Source organism: Phoenix dactylifera, unplaced genomic scaffold (genome assembly GCF_009389715.1).
Source record: "Phoenix dactylifera cultivar Barhee BC4 unplaced genomic scaffold, palm_55x_up_171113_PBpolish2nd_filt_p 000542F, whole genome shotgun sequence".
NCBI classification, from domain to species: Eukaryota; Viridiplantae; Streptophyta; class Magnoliopsida; order Arecales; family Arecaceae; genus Phoenix; species Phoenix dactylifera.
The window spans coordinates 81,236-98,258 of NW_024067951.1; positions in this window are offsets into that span (position 1 = coordinate 81,236).

The following is a 17,023-nucleotide window of genomic DNA, read 5'->3' on the forward strand; positions in this document are numbered from 1 at the left end:
TAGGAGTAGGGTATGCACTTACATGGAATCTATCGACCTTGATAGAAGAGGAGTGATCCTATGTGATTTGTTAGACTGAGTTCTAAGACCTTGGCCAGGGCAGTAATATAAAGTGGAGAAAGAGTTTTCCACTATCGAACTCGAGTCGAATAAATTTTGACATATGACAGACGATGGGGTTTGACGAGTTGTCCATGACTCCGTCCTGTAGGGATCCACGATAGTAGGACTGTATCACACGTTAACTGCACCTAGAGGTTCATCATTCCATTCTGCTGGGTAGCCACTACATGCTGCTAGGTGTCACTGGTGGATGGTGGGACTCACAGGGATTATCTCGATGATCGATAAACCCTAATGAGTTGAGTTGGAATCGTTCCAACCCATTGAAAGGAGTTTTCAATGATATAGTGATAGAGATCACAATATATCTCACTACCAGTCAGAATAGAACCTATGGGGTCACACACACTAGAAGTATTGACCGATCCGATGGTTGAAAAGTGATTGTGAATCACGAGTAATTAATTCGATTGATAAGAAGTTGAAGAAGGAAAGGGAATTAATTAATTGGACTTGAAACAAGAGTCCTACTTCGAGTAGGATTCCTAGAGTCCTAATTGGATTAGGACTGGAAATCCTAGTTGAAGTAGGACTGGGATTCCTACTTAGAATAGGATTCCTGCAATCCTAATGAGATTAGAAGTTTTGAATCAAAATTGGATTCCTACTTGAAGTAGGATTCCTAGAGTCCTAATCGGATTAGGACTTTGGATTCAAATAGAGTCCTAATTGGATTAGGACTAAAATTAAATATGTCCTAATTTGGATTAGGGTTTCTTAAGTCACAATTAATTATTAATCTAATGAATCAATAAGACTCCTAATTAGATTAGGATTGAAGAGTTCAACTGAGTCAAAATTGATTTAAGTTCTAATTGGATTAGGACTTACCTAGATTGGATCCAAATTGGTTCACCCTTGGGCTAAGCCTAATTGGATTAGGGCTTGACCATATTAGGGCATTCCAATCCCTACCTAATATGGATTAGGATTTACCATGAGGAAGGGGATAAGCCCCTCCCCTTTCCACGTGGAAAAGGGAGAAGAGACGGCGCCCCCTCTTAGGAAAGACATCAAGAGCTCCTAAATGTTAGGAGCTCCACATGTCTATAAAAAGGGACTTGTGGGTGGCACCTAGTGAAAGAGTAGATGCCCTACAAGCCAATCGCAATATGTATTGTGAAGGATTTTCTTTTGATTTTCCAAATCATTTACATGACATTTAATATAAATAAAGGCATTGTGTTTCATCATATGCTATTGATTATATTTGTGATGAACCTCTTAGATTAAGACAATGATTTTGAGGCTATGATGAGATCATACTAGTGAGACCTAAAATCTTAAAATCCTAATCTTAAATATTCCCAGTCATTGGTACATTGAGTCGAGGATCAATGTTTACCGGAAAGACTGGCACATCTTACGTATGCTCGATGCAGAGGGTGATTGATCTCACAATCACTTGTGTGGAGACACTAATACAAAGATGTGGGTGCTCATTAGAGAAATGAGTTCACTGAATTGACCTACAAAGAGAAATCTTATGAAGTCTTACTTACATGTCAAAAGATGATTCTCTTAGTGGGAGTTGTGCAACTGATCCTTTGACCTGAGATCACCATAGTATCTTGTGCACATAAATCCATATTTTGGTTTCCACTCATTCATGACAATAAGTTATGTACGAGGTCTTCTGGATATGGTGGAATGTGTACGAAGGTTATGAGTAGGTCAACAAGGAATTAATCACTTCTAGTAAGAGAAGATCGCATCCTATTTATTCTAATCATATGATAATTCAGAAAGTCTTTGATCAAAGTACAATAAAAATTAGAAAGAGTTTCTAATATTTCATTATTCGAATTATCATTAGAAGATTGAGAAATATATGAATATAAAATTGAGTTTGACATATATTCATACTCATATACATATTCGGGATGCAGTTTGATTAAAGGATTGAATTGCACGGTAACTTGCCACTGAAGGGTATTTTTGGTATTTCCACCAAATTTCATATTTTTCGGATAGACATGACACATTGCTAGACGTCAATCTTGTCTTATAGGTTTGATCGAATTAAAGAGTTTAATTCGATCACCAATTAGAAAGGATTCTAATTGTTAAGTTTGGGTTCGCGCAGTTTGGACTTAAATCGATTAGAAGAGTTCTAATCAAGTTGGGTCAACTTGCACTCACACCTATTGCTGGCTAAGTATGGAACCCAATGGGTCATAAGAGTTTGTTGTATAAACACAAGGCTTTTTATGATGAATTAGGATCTCAACCCTACTAAGAAAAATTATATTTTCACGTTTATCAGAGGAGAGGGCTATGATATTCGATAAAAATAGTAGGAGACAAATTAGATTAAAGTCCTTATCTAGTTGCAAACATGTCATCATGATTGGTCTGCTTATATTAGTTTTGTTCTTGCATATGTAGAATTATTAAATGGCTTCTTCACTTTCACTAAGAGGAATCTTAGATGCCAACAAGTTGACCGGACCAAACTATGTGGACTGGTTGAGAAATTTAAAGATAGTACTCACTCAGGAGAAAATTTTCTATATACTTGAAACTCCTGATCTTGGAGATCTAGGGGATGATGCTACAGAAGAGGAGGTTGCCACACATAAGATGTGGAAAAATGACAGTGTGACTGTCAAATGTATCATACTTGCCTCTATGAACAATGAATTACAGAGGCAACATGAAGGCATGGACACTCAATCCATACTTCTCAATTTAAAAGAGTTGTATGGAGAACAAAGCAGAACTGCTAGGTATGAGATATCTAAGCAGTTGTTCCGTGCTAGAATGAATGAAGGAACTCCAGTGCAAAACCATGTTCTTATGGTTATAGACTTGACCACCAGATTAAGTCAATTAGGTTTTGCTATGGATAGTGAGCTCAGTCAGGATTTGATCCTGCAATCACTGCCTGATTCATTCTCTCAGTTTGTTGTGAACTTTCACATGAACAAGCTGAACACCTCCCTGCCTGAGCTGTTAAATATGCTCAAAATAGCTGAAGGGCATATTAAGAAGGATAAAGGTCCACTCTGAAGGGTTCTAGCATGTCATAATGGGCAGCGGAAGCTAGGGATTTTAAAAATTCTTAATAAAGTCCCTATGCATGAAACCCTTTTAAGCCTAGATCACCTTAATGATTACAATCAAATAATATAAAATAAATGCAGAATTAGTAGAATACCTCAAACGCTAATCCAAAGTGTACAATCTCCACGAGGCGTCCAAGTGTCCGCCCTCCAATGGTGATCCACACGAAAACTTGATCAAGACTTTAGCTCCAAAGACTTTTGATCCTTAATGCAGAATTCTTCTAAAGAACTCTAATGGCTTGCTTTCCTTCCTTTCTATTTTTCTTTAGCCTTCTAAAATCACTTCTAATCCTTTTGTCCTAAGGAAGACCACCTTGTCTTGGCTTAGGACACACTAGAAGCAATGTTAGAAAGAAAGAAACTAATGTAAGAAAGAAGGGGTATGAGAGAGAGAGAGTTGGATTGATTTCCGATGATTAGAAAACACCGGGAGCATTCCTATTTATAGATGGCGTGGGGATGCATCACCAAAGGATGCATCCCATCCACACATCCTTCAGATGGGGCGTGATAAGAGGAGAGAAGGCGCCACAAAAATAGGAAGAGGCGTATCAAAAGTGGTTATGATAAGATCAAGCGCTTATGATGTGGCGCTTGATTCCCTAAGCACCTCTTCATGAAAATGCGCCGTACTCTTCCCTTTTTTCACTTCTTCTCACGCAAGAAAAATAGGAACCAACCTTATCCATTCATCAAGGGTTGATGATGATCCAAAGGCCATGAAAGAAGGCGCCATATATCCCTTAGGCGTGATGAAGAGAGAAGAGAGAGAATGGATAAGATCAAATAAATGGTTCATCCTTATCCATTTAATCTTCACGTATTCTCTCTCTTTCCTTCACCTATTTTTCATCTCCACGCCTCCCAATGATATCCATCACGTCATCATGATCTCCCATCATCCTATGATGAAAATCCAATGGCTCCAATTCATGGTGCCATCCATTTGATCCATCTCTTCATCCAAATGTTGATCCAACGGTCAAAAATGAATGATTTATCAAATCTAATCCAATTAGACTCAAACCAAGCCAATTAGGAGCCAACTCTTGGCTAACCCATATTAGAATATGATCTAATCAAATTAGATCAATTAAGAATCAGATTCGAATTCAATTCGAATCAGATTCGAATCCAGTTCGAATCAGGAGCTAAGGTTTGCAACACCTGCTAGGATGTTTATCTTGCAAACATGATCTAATCCAATTAGACCCTTGATAAGTTTTCTTGTGTGTGACCCATTGGGTTCCATACTTAGCCAGCAATAGGTGTGAGTGCGAGTTGACCCAACTTGATTAGAACTCTTCTAATCGATTTAAGTCCAAACTGCGCGAACCCGAACTTAACAATTAGAATCCTTTCTAATTGGTAATCGAATTAAACTCTTTAATTCGATCAAACCTATAAGACAAGATTGACGTCTAGCAACGTGTCATGTCTACCCGGAAAATATGGAATTTGGTAGAAATACCAAAAATACCCTTCAGTGGCAAGTTACCATGCTATTCAATCCTTTAATCAAACTGCATCCCAAATATGTATATGAGTATGAATATATGTCAAACTCAATTTCATATTCATATTTTTCTCAATCTTTTAATGATAATTCAAATAATGAAACATTAGAAACTCTTTCTAATTTTCATTCTGCTTTGATCAAAGGCTTCCTGAATTATCATATGATTAGAATAAATAGGATGCTATCTTCTCTTACTAGAAGTGATTAATTCCTTATTGACCTACTCATAATCTTCGTACACAATCCACCATATCCAGAAGACCTCGTACATAACTTATTGTCATGAATGAGTGTAAACCAAAACATAGGTTCATGTGCACAAGATACCATGGTGATCTCAGGTCAAAGGATCAGTTGCACAACTCCCACTAAGAGAATCATCTTTTGACATGTAAGTAAGACTTCATAAGATTTCTCTTTGTAGGTCAATTCAATGAACTCATTCTTCTAATGAGCACCCATATCTTTGTATTAGTGTCTCCACACAAATGATTGTGAGATCAATCATCCTCTGCATCGAGCATACATAAGACATGCCAGTCTTTCCGGTAATCATTGATCCCCGACTCAACGTACCAATGACTGGGAATATTTAAGATTAGGATTTTAGGATTTTAAGTCTCACTAGTATGATCTCATCATAGTCTTAAAACCATTGCCCTAATCTAAGGAGTTTATCATAAATATAATCAACAGCATATGATAAAATATAATGCCTTTATTCATATTTAAATGTCATGTACATGATTTGGACAAATCAAAAGAAAAATCCTTCGCAATACATATTGCGATTGGCTTGTAGGGCATCTACTCTTTCAATCTCCCACTTGCACTAAAGCCAATCGCTCTTATATTTTATCCCCATACAATCGAGGTGGCGATCGAACTGCTGTTGTGGTAGAGCTTTAGTGAACGGGTCTGCTAGGTTGTTCTTGGTGTCTACTCGTTCAATGACTATGTCTTGTCTCTCGACAATCTCTCGAACAAGATGGAAGCGTCTTAGAATGTGCTTGGATTTGTGATGAGACCTTGGTTCCTTCGCTTGAGCAACAGCTCCAGTGTTATCACAATAAACTGGGACTGGTCCAGCAATCTCGGGAACTACTCCTAACTCAGAGATGAACTTCTTCATCCAGACAGCTTCCTTAGCGGCTTCACTTACAGCAATGTATTCTGCCTCAGTAGTTGAGTCAGCTACAGTTTGCTGTTTGGAACTCTTCCAGCTCACTGCACCACCATTTAGGGTAAAGACATACCCTGAAGTGGACTTGCTATCATCTGGGTCTGATTGAAAACTAGAATCAGAAAATCCTTCTAGTTTCAACTCAGATCCTCCATAAACTAGAAAAATATCTTTAGTCCTTCTCAAGTACTTAAGAATATTTTTCACAGCTATCCAATGATCCTCTCCTGGATCAGCCTGAAATCTACTTGTTATGCCTAAGGCATAAGCAACATCAGGCCTAGTACATAGCATAGCATACATAATCGATCCTATTGCCGAAGCATAGGGAATAGAATTCATTCTATTCCTCTCTTCAGATGTTTTAGGAGACATCTTCTTAGAGAGACGTATGCCATGACTCATAGGCAAATAACCTCTTTTACTTTCTTCCATGCTGAATCTTTTCAGCACATTATCTATGTACCTAGACTGGGACAAGCCTAGCATCCTTTTAGATCTATCCCTATAGATCTTTATACCAAGTATATAGGATGCTTCTCCCAAGTCTTTCATGGAAAAGCTTTTTGACAGCCAAGTCTTGACCGATTGTAACATTGGAATATCATTTCCAATGATCAGTATGTCATCTACATACAATATTAAGAAGACAATGGCACTCCCACTAGTCTTCTTGTACACACATGGTTCATCCACATTTTTGATAAAACCAAACTCTTTGACTGTTGTATCAAAACGGATGTTCCAACTCCTCGATGCTTGCTTTAATCCATAAATGGATCTCTTAAGCTTGCATACTTGATTTGCTCTCTTACTTGAGACAAATCCTTCTGGCTGTGTCATGTAAACTTCTTCCTCAAGATAACCATTAAGGAAGGCGGTTTTGACATCCATCTGCCAGATTTCATAATCATAGTATGCAGCTATTGCAAGCAAAATCCGAATAGATTTGAGCATAGCTACTGGCGAAAAAGTTTCATCATAGTCAATTCCTTGCTTTTGCCTGAAACCTTTTGCCACCAATCTAGCCTTGTAGGTTTCTACTTGGCCATCTGCTCCAATCTTTTTCTTATAGACCCATTTGCAACCTATAGGGTTTACACCCTCTGGTGCATCAACCAAAGTCCATACTTGGTTGGTATACATAGAATCTATTTCGGATTTCATGGCTTCTAGCCATTTCTCAGAGTCATTACTCATGACAGCTTCCGAATAGGTCAGAGGATCATTATTCTGAACAATGTGGGCTTCATCATTTTCAATGATGAACCCATATCTCTCAGGTGCTCTTCGCACTCTATCTGACCTTCGGAGAGGAGATGTGTGTTGTGGTTGTACCTCATCAATGGGTACATCTGGTTGAAGAATTTCTTGTGTTTCTATTTGTAGGTTTTGAACTTCTTCAAGTTCAATTTTTCTATCCTTGCCCTTTTCTAAGATAAACTCTTTTTCTAAGAAAATGGCATGCCTACCTACAAAAACTTTTTGTTCGGTAGGATGATAGAAGATGTATCCTATACTATCTTTAGGATAACCTACAAAAATACATTTATCTGATCTAGCACTTAGCTTGTATCCAAAATTTCTTTTGACATAAGCTTGACAACCCCATATCTTAAGATACTTAAGATTAGGCTTCTTTCCTCTCCATATCTCATATGGAGTGCTAGGTACAGACTTAGAAGGTACCCTGTTTAATATTAGTGCAGCAGTCTCTAGGGCAAAACCCCAGAAGGAAATAGGAAGATCAGTAAAGCACATCATGGACCTTACCATATCTAATAGAGTACGATTCCTCCGTTCAGCTACACCATTTAATTGTGGCATATACGGAGGTGTCCATTCAGAGAGAATGCCCTTTTCTTTAAGATGATTTAAAAACTCACTAGATAGGTATTCACCTCCTCGATCAGATCGAAGGATTTTAATACACTTTCCGGTTTGTTTTTCAACCATACTTTGATACTCTTTAAACTTATCAAAAGCTTCGGATTTATGTTTCATAAGATACACATATCTAAACCTTGATAAATCATCAGTGAATGTGATGAAGTAAGAGTATCCACCTCTAGCTGGAGTTGTCATAGGACCACATACATCTGTGTGTACAAGTCCTAATAACTCACTTGCCCTTTCTCCATGTCCAGTGAATGGAGACTTAGTCATTTTACCCATAAGACAAGATTCACAAGTTCCTAATGATTCATAATCATAAGGATCAAAGAACTGTTCTTTGTATAACTTGTTGATTCTTGATTCACTTATGTGACCAAGTCGGCAATGCCAAAGAAGGGTGTTATTTACTTCCTCTCTCTTTCTTTTATTGCTTTTATTAATATGAAAGACATTGTCATTAAGTAATAAAACAAGAAGACCATTTTCCATAATGCCATTGCAAAGATGCTTATTAGAAAAATAAATAGAGCAACCATTGCCCTTTCCATTAATTTCAAATCCTTTCTTTAACAACAAAGGAATGGAAATTACATTTCTAATAATTTTGGGCATATAATAACAATCTTCTAATTGTAGGAGCTCTCCCGAAGGTAACTCCAAGTTGTAGGTTCCAACAGCTTCAGCCTGGATGGACTCTCCTCCAGCGCCATGCAGCTCGAAGTCACCTTTCTTCAAACTTTTAATTTTCTGTAGTCCATGCAAAGATTTGCAAATGTGAAAACCACAGCCGGTATCCAATACCCATGAATTTGAATTTGAAGAACTTAATGACAAGTTGGCATGTAACATAAACATACCTTTTGATGCAACTCTTGCATCGGTCTTCATACTTGCAAGAAAACTCTTGCAATTCCTTTTCCAGTGGCCAGCTTTGCCGCAATGAAAACAGGTACTTGATCCGGAGTTTTTCTTTCCTTTTTTCTTTTTGATGCTACTCTTGGGGTTCAATCGTTTCTTAGAACCCTTATTGCCCGATTTTCTCTTAGAGGTGCCATCTATAAGAAGGAGTGGACCTTTATCCTTCTTAATATGGCCTTCAGCTGTTTTGAGCATATTTAACAGCTCGGGCAGGGAGGTGTTCAGCTTGTTCATGTGAAAGTTCACAACAAACTGAGAGAATGAATCAGGCAGTGATTGCAGGATCAAATCCTGACTGAGCTCACTATCCATAGCAAAACCTAATTGACTTAATCTAGTGATTAACTCTATAACCATAAGAACATGGTTTTGCACTGGAGTTCCTTTATTCATTCTAGCACGGAACAACTGCTTAGATATCTCATACCTAGCAGTCCTGCTTTGTTCTCCATACAACTCTTTTAAATTGAGAAGTATGGATTGAGTGTCCATGCCTTCATGTTGCCTCTGTAATTCATTGCTCATAGAGGCAAGTATGATACATTTGACAGTCAAACTGTCATTTTTCCACATCTTATGTGTGGCAACCTCCTCTTCTGTAGCATCATCCCCTAGATCTCCAAGATCAGGGGTTTCAAGTATATAGGAAATTTTCTCCTGAGTGAGTACTATCTTTAAATTCCTCAACCAGTCCACATAGTTTGGTCCGGTCAACTTGTTGGCATCTAAGATGCCTCTTAGTGAAAGTGAAGAAGCCATTTAATAATTCTACATATGCAAGAACATAACTAATATAAGCAGACCAATCATGATGACATGTTTGCAACTAGATAAGGACTTTAATCTAATTTGTCTCCTACTATTTTTATCGAATATCATAGCCCTCTCCTATGATAAACGTGAAAATATAATTTTTCTTAGTAGGGTTGAGATCCTAATTCATCATAAAAAGCCTTGTGGTTACACAACAAACCTTTATGAGTTCAAAGGTAGGAAACTCTTTCCGATTGCATCTCATGCAATTCTCAACTTTATCTTGTCCTCTTAAAATACTTATTGCCTTGTGTTAGCACAACAAACAATAATATTTTAGTTAAGTCAAACCCTTCATTTCCATATAGTCATATTCGAATAATATTGCCCTTGTGGTTACACAACAAGGCAATATATTAAAATATGCCATAAGCATCTTAATGCACCAAGACAGTATAACATCAGTCCCCATTGCAAGTTTTGTGTTAGCACAACAAACTAGCATGGATCTTGACATAATAATATCGAGGCATGAAGGAAGGCTATCAATAGTGTTATATCAATATTAAGCTTCTCCATAATAGACAATCAAACAATTGGCCAGGTAAGCAGGTGGGAGGCTCCCCTTACTCAAAGAGTAAGGTCCTAATTAAGTAACCACCTTTAGTGCTTTCCTTAGACACCAATTAGATTAATTGTTCTAGAATGGGTTAGCTCAAAATTTTTTAACACTATGACTTAATATAATTTTATTGAGGGCTTACTAGTCTCTAGCACATTCTTTAATTGTAACATATATTTAACATATCTAAAATAAGCTATCATGCATCATAACTATCTCATAGCATGTATAAATCATAAGCAACTAATTAACATGCTTCAACATATTTTCATATGGAAAATTTCATATCATGACATTTTATTACATATCATATCATATATGAATCATATATTTCAGCATTTCATTAAGCATATGACATTACTATCTCATAGTAAATTAATAATCATACATCATGCATTATTATTTGATTGAACCAATTAAGGATAGCTCTGATACCACTGAAGGGTTCTAGCATGTTATAATGGGCAGCGGAAGCTAGGGATTTTAAAAATTCTTAATAAAGTCCCTATGCATGAAACCCTTTTAAGCCTAGATCACCTTAATGATTACAATCAAATAATATAAAATAAATGCAGAATTAGTAGAATACCTCAAACGCTAATCCAAAGTGTACAATCTCCACGAGGCGTCCAAGTGTCCGCCCTCCAATGGTGATCCACACGAAAACTTGATCAAGACTTTAGCTCCAAAGACTTTTGATCCTTAATGCAGAATTCTTCTAAAGAACTCTAATGGCTTGCTTTCCTTCCTTTCTATTTTTCTTTAGCCTTCTAAAATCACTTCTAATCCTTTTGTCCTAAGGAAGACCACCTTGTCTTGGCTTAGGACACACTAGAAGCAATGTTAGAAAGAAAGAAACTAATGTAAGAAAGAAGGGGTATGAGAGAGAGAGAGTTGGATTGATTTCCGATGATTAGAAAACACCGGGAGCATTCCTATTTATAGATGGCGTGGGGATGCATCACCAAAGGATGCATCCCATCCACACATCCTTCAGATGGGGCGTGATAAGAGGAGAGAAGGCGCCACAAAAATAGGGAGAGGCGTATCAAAAGTGGTTATGATAAGATCAAGCGCTTATGATGTGGCGCTTGATTCCCTAAGCACCTCTTCATGAAAATGCGCCGTACTCTTCCCTTTTTTCACTTCTTCTCACGCAAGAAAAATAGGAACCAACCTTATCCATTCATCAAGGGTTGATGATGATCCAAAGGCCATGAAAGAAGGCGCCATATATCCCTTAGGCGTGATGAAGAGAGAAGAGAGAGAATGGATAAGATCAAATAAATGGTTCATCCTTATCCATTTAATCTTCACGTATTCTCTCTCTTTCCTTCACCTATTTTTCATCTCCACGCCTCCCAATGATATCCATCACGTCATCATGATCTCCCATCATCCTATGATGAAAATCCAATGGCTCCAATTCATGGTGCCATCCATTTGATCCATCTCTTCATCCAAATGTTGATCCAACGGTCAAAAATGAATGATTTATCAAATCTAATCCAATTAGACTCAAACCAAGCCAATTAGGAGCCAACTCTTGGCTAACCCATATTAGAATATGATCTAATCAAATTAGATCAATTAAGAATCAGATTCGAATCCAGTTCGAATCAGATTCGAATCCAGTTCGAATCAGGAGCTAAGGTTTGCAACACCTGCTAGGATGTTTATCTTGCAAACATGATCTAATCCAATTAGACCCTTGATAAGTTTTCTTGTGTGTGACCCATTGGGTTCCATACTTAGCCAGCAATAGGTGTGAGTGCGAGTTGACCCAACTTGATTAGAACTCTTCTAATCGATTTAAGTCCAAACTGCGCGAACCCGAACTTAACAATTAGAATCCTTTCTAATTGGTAATCGAATTAAACTCTTTAATTCGATCAAACCTATAAGATAAGATTGACGTCTAGCAACGTGTCATGTCTATCCGGAAAATATGGAATTTGGTAGAAATACCAAAAATACCCTTCAGTGGCAAGTTACCATGCAATTCAATCCTTTAATCAAACTGCATCCCAAATATGTATATGAGTATGAATATATGTCAAACTCAATTTCATATTCATATTTTTCTCAATCTTTTAATGATAATTCAAATAATGAAACATTAGAAACTCTTTCTAATTTTCATTCTGCTTTGATCAAAGGCTTCCTGAATTATCATATGATTAGAATAAATAGGATGCTATCTTCTCTTACTAGAAGTGATTAATTCCTTATTGACCTACTCATAATCTTCGTACACAATCCACCATATCCAGAAGACCTCGTACATAACTTATTGTCATGAATGAGTGTAAACCAAAACATAGGTTCATGTGCACAAGATACCATGGTGATCTCAGGTCAAAGGATCAGTTGCACAACTCCCACTAAGAGAATCATCTTTTGACATGTAAGTAAGACTTCATAAGATTTCTCTTTGTAGGTCAATTCAGTGAACTCATTCTTCTAATGAGCACCCATATCTTTGTATTAGTGTCTCCACACAAATGATTGTGAGATCAATCATCCTCTGCATCGAGCATACATAAGACATGCCAGTCTTTCCGGTAATCATTGATCCCCGACTCAATGTACCAATGACTGGGAATATTTAAGATTAGGATTTTAGGATTTTAAGTCTCACTAGTATGATCTCATCATAGTCTTAAAACCATTGCCCTAATCTAAGGAGTTTATCATAAATATAATCAACAGCATATGATAAAATATAATGCCTTTAATCATATTTAAATGTCATGTACATGATTTGGACAAATCAAAAGAAAAACCCTTCGTAATACATATTGCGATTGGCTTGTAGGGCATCTACTCTTTCACACTCCTTCTTATAAATAGCACCTCTATGAGGAAATCGGGAAATAAGGGTTCTAAGAAATGATTGAACCCCAAGAGTAGCATCAAAAAGAAAAAATGAAAGAAAAACTCCGGATCAAGTACCTGTTTTCATTGCGGCAAAGCTGGCCACTGGAAAAGGAATTGCAAGAGTTTTCTTGCAAGTATGAAGACCGATGCAAGAGTTGCATCAAAAGGTATGTTTATGTTACATGCCAACTTGTCATTAATTTCTTCAAATTCAAATTCATGGGTATTGGATACTGGCTGTGGTTTTCACATTTGCAAATCTTTGCATGGACTACAGAAAATTAAAATTTTGAAGAAAGGTGACTTCGAGCTGTATGGCGCTAGAGGAGAGTCTATCCAGGCTGAAGCTGTTGGAACCTACAACTTGGAATTGCCTTCGGAAAAGCTCCTACAATTAGAAGATTGTTATTATATGCCCAAAATTATTAGAAATGTAATTTCCATTCTTTTGTTGTTAAAGAAAGGTTTTGAAATTAATGGAAAGGGCAATGGTTGCTCTATTTATTTTTCTAATAAGCATCTTTGCAATGGCATTATGGAAAATGGTCTTCTAGTTTTATTACTTAATGACAATGTCTTTCATATTAATAAAAGCAATAAAAGAAAGAGAGAGGAAGTGAATAATATCCTCCTTTGGCATTGCCGACTTGGTCACATAAGTGAATCAAGAATCAACAAGTTATACAAAGAAGAGTTCTTTGATCCTTATGATTATGAATCATTAGGAACTTGTGAATCTTGTCTTATGGGAAAAATGACCAAGTCTCCATTCACTGGACATGGAGAAAGGGCAAGTGAGTTATTAGGACTTATACATACAGATGTATGTGGTCCTATGACAACTCCAGCTAGAGGTGGATACTCTTACTTCATCACATTCACTGATGATTTATCAAGGTTCGGATTTGTGTATCTTATGAAACATAAATACGAGGCCTTTGATAAGTTTAAAGAGTATCAAAGTATGGTTGAAAAACAAACCGAAAAGTGTATTAAAATCCTTCGATCTGATCGAGGAGGTGAATACCTTTCTAGTGAATTTTTAAATCATCTTAAAGAAAAGGGCATTCTCTCTGAATGGACACCTTCGTATACGCCACAACTAAATGGTGTAGCTGAACGGAGGAATCGTACTCTATTAGATATGGTAAGGTCCATGATGTGCTTTACAGATCTTCCTATTTCCTTCTGGGGTTATGCCTTAGAAACTGCTACATATGTGCTAAACAGGATACCTTCAAAATCTGTATCTAGTACTCCATATGAGATATGGAGAGGTAGAAAGCCCAATCTTAAATATTTTAAAATATGGGGCTGCCAAGCATATGTCAAAAAAAATTTTGGACATAAGCTAAGTGCTAGATCAGATAAATGTACATTTATAGGTTATTCCAAAGAAAGTATTGGATATCTCTTCTATCACCCTACTGAACAAAAGGTATTTGTTAGTAGGCATGCCACTTTCTTAGAAAAAGAGTTTATATTAGAAAAGGACAGTGAAAGAAGAATTGAACTTAATGAAGTTCAAGACCTACAAATAGAAACACAAGAAATTCTTCAACCAGATGTACCCATTGATGAAGTACAACCACAACACACATCTCCTCTCCAAAGGTCAGATAGAGTGCGAAATGCACCTAAGAGATATGGGTTTGTCATTGAGAATGATGAAGCCCACATCGTCGAAAATGATGATCCTCTGACCTATTCGGAAGCTATCATGAGTAATGACTCTAACAAATGGTTAGAAGCTATGAAATCCGAAATAGACTCTATGTATACCAACCAAGTATGGACTTTGGTTGATGCACCAGAAGGTGTAAACCCTATAGGTTGCAAATGGGTCTATAAGAAGAAGATTGGAGCAGATGGCCAAGTAGAAACCTACAAGGCTAGATTGGTGGCAAAAGATTTCAGGCAAAAGCAAGGAATTGACTATGATGAAACTTTTTCACCAGTTGCCATGCTTAAATCTATTCGGATTTTGCTTGCAATAGCTGCATACTATGATTATGAAATTTGGCAGATGGATGTCAAAACCGCCTTCCTTAATGGTTATCTTGAGGAAGAGGTTTACATGACACAACCAGAAGGATTTGTCTCAAGTGGGAGAGCAAATCAAGTATGCAAGCTTAAGAGATCCATTTATGGATTAAAGCAAGCATCGAGGAGTTGGAACATCCGTTTTGATACAACAGTCAAAGAGTTTGGTTTTATCAAAAATGTGGATGAACCATGTGTGTACAAGAAGACTAGTGGGAGTGTCGTTGTCTTCTTAATATTGTATGTAGATGACATACTAATCATTGGAAATGATATTCCAATGTTACAATCGGTCAAGACTTGGCTATCAAAAAGCTTTTCCATGAAAGACTTGGGAGAAGCATCCTATATACTTGGTATAAAGATCTATAGGGATAGATCTAAAAGGATGCTAGGCTTGTCCCAATCTAAATACATAGATCGTGTGCTGAAAAGATTCAGCATGGAAGGAAGTAAAAGAGGTTACTTACCTATGAGTCATGGCATACGTCTCTCTAAGAAGATGTCTCCTAAGACATCTGAAGAGAGGAATAGAATGAATTCTATTCCCTATGCTTCGGCAGTAGGATCAATTATGTATGCTATGCTATGTACTAGGCCTGATGTTGCTTATGCCTTAGGCATAACAAGCAGATTTCAGGCTGATCCAGGAGAAAATCATTGGATAGCTGTGAAAAATATTCTTAAGTACTTAAGAAGGACTAAAGATATTTTTCTAGTTTATGGAGGATCTGAGTTGAAACTAGAAGGATTTTCTGATTCTAGTTTTTAATCAGACCCAGATGATAGCAAGTCCACTTCAGGGTATGTCTTTATCCTAAATGGTGGTGCAGTGAGCTGGAAGAGTTCCAAGCAGCAAACTGTAGCTGACTCAACTACTGAGGCAGAATACATCGCTGTAAGTGAAGCCGCTAAGGAAGCTGTCTGGATGAAGAAGTTCATCGCTGAGTTGGGAGTAGTTCCTGAGATTGCTGGACCAGTTCCAGTTTATTGTGACAACACTGGAGCGGTTGCTCAAGCAAAGGAACCAAGATCTCATCACAAATCCAAGCACATTCTAAGACGCTTCCACCTCGTTCGAGAGATCGTCGAGAGACAAGACATAGTCATTGAACGAGTAGACACAAAGAACAACTTAGCAGACCCGTTCACTAAAGCTCTACCACAACAGCAGTTCGATCGCCACCTCGATTGTATGGGGATGAATATAAGGGAGATTGGCTTTAGTGCAAGTGGGAGATCGAAAGAGTAGATGCCCTACAAGCCAATCGCAATATGTATTGTGAAGGATTTTCTTTTGATTTTCCAAATCATTTACATGACATTTAATATAAATAAAGGCATTGTGTTTCATCATATGCTGTTGATTATATTTGTGATGAACCTCTTAGATTAAGATAATGATTTTGAGGCTATGATGAGATCATACTAGTGAGACCTAAAATCTTAAAATCCTAATCTTAAATATTTTCAGTCATTGGTACATTGAGTCGAGGATCAATGTTTACCGGAAAGACTGGCACATCTTATGTATGCTCGATGCAGAGGGTGATTGATCTCACAATCACTTGTGTGGAGACACTAATACAAAGATGTGGGTGCTCATTAGAGAAATAAGTTCACTGAATTGACCTACAAAGAGAAATCTTATGAAGTCTTACTTACATGTCAAAAGATGATTCTCTTAGTGGGAGTTGTGCAACTGATCCTTTGACCTGAGATCACCATAGTATCTTGTGCACATAAATCCATATTTTGGTTTCCACTCATTCATGACAATAAGTTATGTACGAGGTCTTCTGGATATGGTGGAATGTGTACGAAGGTTATGAGTAGGTCAACAAGAAATTAATCACTTCTAGTAAGAGAAGATCGCATCCTATTTATTCTAATCATATGATAATTCAGAAAGTCTTTGATCAAAGCACAATAAAAATTAGAAAGAGTTTCTAATATTTCATTATTCGAATTATCATTAGAAGATTGAGAAATATATGAATATAAAATTGAGTTTGACA